This window comes from Octopus bimaculoides, chromosome 16 (genome assembly GCF_046866305.1).
Source record: "Octopus bimaculoides isolate indiv1 chromosome 16, ASM4686630v1, whole genome shotgun sequence".
In the NCBI taxonomy this organism is placed as follows: domain Eukaryota; kingdom Metazoa; phylum Mollusca; class Cephalopoda; order Octopoda; family Octopodidae; genus Octopus; species Octopus bimaculoides.
Window position 1 is genome coordinate 51,902,958 of NC_142943.1, and position 8,722 is coordinate 51,911,679.

At 32.0% G+C, this 8,722-nt stretch overlaps 1 long non-coding RNA gene across 1 annotated transcript in view; it reads right to left on the reverse strand.

The window, feature by feature from the left end:
• Window positions 1–811: 811 nt before the first annotated feature.
• The window catches only part of LOC149132389 (uncharacterized), a 9,731-nt gene continuing 1,820 nt past the window's right edge, over window positions 812–8,722 (reverse strand). Inside the window, exons 2-3 of the long non-coding RNA XR_016244708.1 lie at window positions 7,754–7,800; window positions 812–957 (exon numbers count right to left, since the gene is read on the reverse strand). This is a non-coding gene — a long non-coding RNA (uncharacterized LOC149132389). The remainder of the gene's footprint in view (window positions 958–7,753; window positions 7,801–8,722) is intronic.

The window sequence follows — 8,722 nt, forward strand, 5'->3', positions numbered from 1 at the left end:
CCTATTAGATTCAGCATTTTCTTTTCCAAATGACTATTTTTACTTTCATTTCCTTTTGCTTATTACTTTTTATATAATTTCTTTCTTCTTAGTCTAAGTCTTGTGGCTATAATCTAACTATCTATCTAATTACTTATATTCATGCATACACACATACATTACATGCATATATATATATATATATATATATATATATATATACATACATGCATACATACATATACATACACACACACAGAACCAGACCTAAATACACTCAAGAAAACCCATATATACATGTGTGTGTATTAACCTATGTATATGTAAATTTATGTCTCTCTCTTTCTCTCGTTATGTATATATATTCGATATATATATATGTATATATATGCATATATATATATATATATATATATATATATATATATATATATATATATATATATATATATATATATATATATATATATATATGTAGTTTGTGTGTATGTATAATCATGCATGTTTGTATGTATATAGTATTTAAATTAGTTTATGTATATGCATATGTACACATATGCATATATATATGTTTATCTTTATATATATATGTATATATATATATATATATATATATATATATATATATATATATATATATATATATATATATATATGCCATATATATACACATATATGTATACTCACTCATGTGTGTATATGTATGTGATTGGGAAGGGGAATTAATGTAAGTATTTAAATTACTTTGTCTCTCAATTCCTATAGATTTCTATTTTTTACTTTCGATTTATTAATTTTTTCTAATTTTTTCATTAAATTCTTTTACCCATTTTATTTTTTCTGTCTTTAGATTTTCTTTACCAAATTCTCAATTCCTTCACTTTGCCTTGTCTTTTCTGGCATTGTCTTTGATTTCTTTGACTCTTTTCAATATCTATTATTTATTTCTATTCCGAAATTTTTCTTCTCTTTTCTTTGCTGTACAAAAAAAAACTTCGAAAATATATAAATTCTCTAAATCTATGGAGACAAGAGGGTGCATAATTCATTTAGCTAAATCGCACATATTCTACGCACACTATTACTGGCACTATATACATACTCTGCTGTGGTACCAACACAAACATACTCTTATTTAGAGTCATACATATACATACAAACATTACGCATATGTATGTAGGTATCTATATGCTAATTTGTGACAAATACACATGCATCTCCTTTCTCTCTCTCTCTCTCTCTCTCACACACACATACACACTCTCTCTATATATACACATATATACAACCAATTTAAATTTAAAGTTACATATATATACTGAGAGACATACAGACTCATGTATATATATATGCATACACATATGTAGAGTTACAAATATACACACGCACACATATGAATCTATCTATCTATTTACCTATATGCCCTCTTTAAAATCTTAAGATCTCTGTATGTATATATATATATATATATATATATATATATATATATATATATATATATATATATATATATATATATATATATATATAAATAAATATATATATGCATATATATATATATATATATATATATATATACATATATATGCATATATATATATACTTACATATATATATATATATATATATATATATATATATATATATATATATATATATATATATATATATATATATATGAATAAAGAGGTAAGAAAATTAGACAGAGACATATATAAATGAATTAAACGGGCTCATACATATACAAATAAGTTTATATTTAGCTATGCATACATTTTCACATCCATCAATGCATGTACGTCTGTAGCCTGATGTACATGTATGTTATGTGCATACATACACGTATGTCCTTTTTATATATTTTAAACTCTCTCTCTCTCTCTCTCACACACACACACACACACTCACGCACGACACAGTACTTTGCATATACACACAAGCATTCCTAAATATATCCATATTAATACATTTAAACACACACAAAAACACACACGCGCACACACACACATTACTTATAGATATATATATACACAAATACACACAGAAATGCGTTGCTATCTACATGTGCATATGTACGTAAGTATAAATATGGCATGTGGTTATATATAGATGTAAATTTTCTACATAGTAATTACCCGCTGAGGTCTGATTTCTTTTCAACATTGATCAGGCGACAGGAGACTCTCGGCTGAGGACACCATTAGGAGTTCCGCAATTCACACGGTAATGACGCTGAAGAAATTTCATATTGCTTAATGGCATTCTTTCACAGACGTATTCATGCATCTTTGCCAATATACGTACTAGACCAGGACAAAGCTCTTGCAATCAAACCTTCCCATTCCTCTCCCCCTGTCTCCACAACAGCATGCTTATATACATTTTACACCGCTTATATCTATCTATCTATCTATCTATCTATCTATCTATCTATCTATCTTTCTATGTCTCTATCTTTCTATCTATTAATCGATCGATTTATCTGTTTTTCTCTATCAATGTGTGTATATGTGTTTATGTGCTTATATATATATATATATATATATATATATATATATATATATATATATATATATATATATATATTATATATACATATATATACATACATATATATATATATATATATATATATATATATATATATATATATATATATTTACATGTATATATATGTATATATATATATATATGCATATATATACATATGTATGTGTATATATATATATATATATATATATATATATATATATATATATATATATATATATATATATATATATATATATATACATACATACATACATACATACATACATACATACATACATACGTACATGCATGCGACGCATGTGTATGTGTGCGAGAAAAAGCGGAATCGAGTGAATGAGAGATGGAGGAATGAGTAGAAGAAACCGATCAAAATTTTGTCTATTTTTTATATCACTGCTCTTGTCTTTGTGTATATATGTGAGTATGTATGTATGTGTGCATGTGTGTATGTGTGTGTTGGTATGTATGGTCGGGGGTTGATTTTTCTAGTTGGTGCTTGTGTGTTTTTTTTATTCTCTCGTTTTCTTTTATCACAATTTTGTGATATTATTTATTTTTACTGTATGTCTTTAGATTTCATTCAATAAGTTCTATCCATTATATCAAGGAGGGTGCTTTAATCCAATTATTAATAGAGGTAAAGCAATTGCGGACGTGGCAGTGGTACTCATGACGTGTATGTGGGCGGTGGTGGTGGTCGCCGTTGAGTTGGTGGGCCTGATGACGGTTATATAGTGCTAGAGGTTGGTGTCGTCGATGAGGGTTACTGCTGACGATCAGGTGATTGCGTTGGTGGCACTGGAGACGTATATGTGGTTGTGGTGGCGCCGGTTACAATTTAGTAATGGTGCTGGTGGCTTTGGCTGTTGAAGTGGTTTTGCTAATGAGGATTGGATTATGGTGATGGCGCTTGGGATTGTTGTGCTAAATGACAATTTATTTAGTTGGTAATGGCGGTGTTTCTGGTGGCGCTAATTGTGGATTTGATGGTGGTAAATTTCCTGTTAGTTGATAGTAATGGTGGTTGATAGTAATGGTGGTGCTGATGTAAATTCGTTCTAGGTCGATGGAAACTACGGTTGTAGTGATAAAGGTGAGGATGGTTATATGATGGAATGCAGTCTTGGTTAAAACGATGTCTGTTGTTGTAGTTCTACTATAAACTATTATGGTGATGGTGGTGGTGAAAAAATGTTGTTAGAATGGTGGTGGGGGTGGATGTGGTGTGAGAGTTTTAATTTTCAGGAAATGCTACGAACTGCAGCGGATGCCACCTGTGAACGTTTCTTTGGTTTTGCTTACATTGTTTTAGATGCACCGTGTATGTGTTTCTGTATGCTTGTATATATGTATGTATGTATGTATGTATGTATGCATGTATGTATGTATGTATGCATGTATGTATGTATGTCTATATATATATATATATATATATATATATATATATATTTATATATATATATATATATATATATATATATATATATATATATATATATATATGTATATATATATGTATATATATATATATATATATATATATATATATATATATATATATATATATATATATATATATATATATACATATGTATGTGTGAGTATGCAAGCATGTATGTTTGTGTATTTATGTTTCTGTATATATATATATATATATATATATATATATATATATATATATATATATGCGTGTGTGTGTGTGTGTGTGTGTGTGTGTTTCTGAAGGCGTATGGCTCAGTGGTTAGAGCATCGAACTTACAAACGTGAGGTTGTGAGTTGGAATCCCGGACCGGGCTGTGTGTTCTTGAGCAAGACACTTTATTTCTCGTTGCTCCAGTTCACTCAGCTGTAGAAATGAGTTGCGACGTCACATGGTTGCAGATTGCCGAAAACACAAGCTCTGTGTCGCAAGATACACAGACAACTGGTGTAACTGAGGCAGCCAAATGGAACAATTTGGTCCTAGTTAGTTTAATATAGGGTTATATAGGGATTCAAATATACACTCTTAGAATCTCTATATAACCATACCAAAGCATTAAAATATGAATACTGATTGCTGGCATTTGCGAAATATTTAGGAATCCATTCTAAAATCCCGATTTTCAGATAAAGCATATTCTATTTCATCATACGCACACAGACACGCAAACACAAAGACACACAAACGACCGTGCGCGCACACACAAACTCACATACATACACACAACACACACGCGCGCGCGCAAACTCACGAACATATACTTACATAAATATAAACATATATGGATGCATATACATACATATGGATGAACATGAGGTCTCGTACACGGTTACACGTACTCACATACCCACTCACACGCAGATATATATATAACCCACCCTATATATATATATATATATATATATATATATATATATATATATATATATATATATATATATATATATATATATATATATATATATATATACTTATACTAATATATATATATATATATATATATATACATATATATACTTGCACGAAAATATATAGGCAGATATAGGCATATATATTGTATATACGTATGAGTATATATGTGTATATATATATATATATGTATATATATATATATATATACATATATATATATATTTATGCATACGCATATGATAAGGCTTCACGCACACTTACGCACATAATGCATTATTTTAGTCATTCTATTGTGTAAACATTTCCGTTTCTGTTACGTCGATTGAAACTCCAAGACATATTCTTTTGTTTTCTTGATCTTACAACTTCTTTTTCACGCACCTGTCTCACTCACTCTTCCGCCTGCTCACCTTTCTTTACTTCACCTCACTCTTCTCCATTTCACAAATAATAATATACAAACACACAAAAGAAAGCGTACGCACATCCTATTCCAGTCTGTTTTTATCTCGCCATTTGTCTCTATACATCTTATTACCTATCGCTGTATTGAAGTCTGGACACGAACGCACACACGTTCACACAGGAACACATATTACATGCGTATAAACACACACATACGGGCGTGCATGAACGTGCCTGCATGCAAAGAGACACGCACTATTCCCTATGTATATATGTATATAACTACATCTAATTATACGTATATGTATGCATGTATGTAAGTACATATAAGTTTGCGCATGTGTGTGTATATATGCATGCATATATATATATATATATATATATATATATATATATATATATATATATATATATATATATATATATATATGACCGAGACCTTTGGAAATGTGCTGTGCGTGAGAAGACCCGGCAAGCCAAGTAAGGTCGTTGCCAGTGCCCCTGGATTGGCTCTTGTGCGGGTGGCACATGAGATGCACCATTTTGAGCGTGGCCGTTGCCAGTACCACCTGACTGGCTCCCGTAGGATTTTCGAGTGAGATCGTTGCCAGTGCCCCTGGACTGGCTCTTGTGCGGGTGGCACATGAGATGCACCATTTTGAGCGTGGTCGTTGCCAGTACCACCTGACTGGCTCCCGTAGGATTTTCGAGTGAGATCGTTGCCAGTGCCCCTGGACTGGCTCTTGTGCGGGTGGCACATGAAATGCACCATTTTGAGCGTGGCCGTTGCCAGTACCACCTGACTGGCTCCCGTAGGATTTTCGAGTGAGATCGTTGCCAGTGCCCCTGGACTGGCTTGTGCGGGTGGCACATAAAAGACACCATTTCGAGCGTGGCCGTTTTCGTGCGGGTGACACGTAAAAGCACCCACTACACTCTCTGAGTGGTTGGCGTTAGGAAGGGCATCCAGCTGTAGAAACTCTGCCAAATTAGATTGGAGCCTGGTGTTGCCATCCGGTTTCACCAGTCCTCAGTCAAATCGTCCAACCCATGCTAGCATGGAAAGCGGACGTTAAACGATGATGATGATGATGATGATGATATGTGTGTGTGTGTGTATCTATTTATCTATCTGCACATGCACACGTTTATAATTATATAGAATGTGAGCGAATGAACAAGTACTCAATACCATAAAGTTCCATATTAATTTTATTTGGCTACCTGAAACCAAAGCTGATACTAATAGTTTCCTTATATGAAAGTCAACACAATTTTTCAGACCGCCATGTGGCTTCCCTTCATGGTACCATGGAAAATATACTTATGAAAATGTTAGCGTATTATAATTCTCATGAGGTATTGGTTGATATAAATAATTTTTTATTTTATTTTAAAACAATGCAAATTACGAGGGAGAATCAGAAAATAATGCAATTTTTATTCGCATTACTTTCTTGCGCACCATCTTATATGAAACAACACAAGTCGATGATTTGTGCTTTTACCTTTTATTTTAATATTTCGGGGTTAGGATCCTTTCTTCAGGAAATCTTCGGAGAAATGCTATTCCATTGTTTTGACTTAAAAGCAAAAAATTTAGAAGCCCATTTATTAATATATGTATTTACACATGTAATTACTTTTTCTCTGCGTCAAGTCACCACAAGCACACAACGCAGAATAAGGATGCATGCATTTATATTTAACATTTGCTTGCAAACAAGAACTCAATGCATCTTGTTGCAAATGGGATTAACATCCTAATGTGCAAGAAAGCGTTAAAATAAAGGAACATTGTTTTGATCTTCTCTTCTTTGTGCGCTTATGCTAAATTTCTTTCAGCTTGGCAAGCTTCACCACACATCAGCAAATAATTTGTTTACTGTTTTCTGTAAGGGAACAGATGTTCCTATCTTGCTCGAGATGACAAAAACGGTATCTAACATTTGTGCAAAATCACGCGAAACACTGTCTAATATTTCTGTGACTACATTTGGTGCTTGGTGTGCCTTATACACAAAGTAAAATGGAGAAATTTTATTCATGCGGGAAGAAATCCTGCTGCGAAAGGCATTCACGTTTCATAGTGCAGGAAAATATGAAAAATTAGAGACCACAACTGTGTGTGTATATATATATATATATATTCATACACATACACAAACATGCACACATATATCAATGCTTGTTTGTATGTTCAGTTATAATAAAAACAATTTTATACTATTCTGATAGGTTACTCAAAACTTTAGTAGAATACAACTTTATTATTGTTATAAAAGAATGTTGTTAACTGACTTTGCAGTGTCGGCCAGTTAAGCCATCGTCAGACTGTTTATATACGTACTTGGGGCGCATTATCCTTTCGTAATAGCATTAGATTATGTTATTTATGTTATGAGATTTTCCGTTACTTACCTACGTATCGGATTCATACGCTTGAAGCATAATGTTACATAAGCCATCTAAACGAAAGTAAATAGAAATTTTAATATTGAATTGATATCAGCTGTCATGTAAGAAGGTCAACGACTTATACAAAATGTGGAATTTACAGATGTTCAAAGTTGTAGAAAGTCAGAAACACAAAACTGGGTTCCTTCAGTCAACCTATCTCATACCAATATCGTTATCCCAGAGAGATACACCCAAAAAGATAGAGTTAGCAAGTATTTCAAAGCTTGGATAACAAGTTGTGGAAAGTGTTTTAATGTCCCCGTTGCTCGAGCAGGGTCGACATTTCAGAAAATGACAACCATGTAGAAAGGAAAACCGTATCGCAACCTGAAACTCAAATTATTCAGGATATTCATAGAAAGCGTGCTGTTAAATAGAACCATATTAACATGGATATTAAGAAAAGCCCTACAATATATCGGTTGGACGTTGGCTATAAAAGTTTGCAACGAGCAACGCTCAGTAAAGAAGAAATTCGTAGCAATTTATCTTCAATAACAAACGTATTACGTTGATGAATAAATATTGTTTAGCGGTCGCTATGAGAGAATTTAAGATGAGATGGGAGATGAGTAGTTACTATGGAAGCATACTTACAAAAAAAAAAAAAAAATCCGCTGACGTGTATGGACCAGTTGGTACAAAACACTTGGATAAATCTCAAAATTCTGCCTGCTGTGCCGAAGACAATCGTACCTACTGGATATCACTTGCTGGAAACGTCTGTGTTCCCTTCGTAGAAGTATACACACACACACACACATACATATATATATATATATATATATATATATATATATATATATATATATATATATATATATAACTATGTGTGTGTGTGTGTTAGAGATGCGGTCCTATTTTTCTAAAAACGTTAGGGTATGATTTGAGTGAATGTTTTATGTTTTTGCTGGTATTTCTAATCCATTT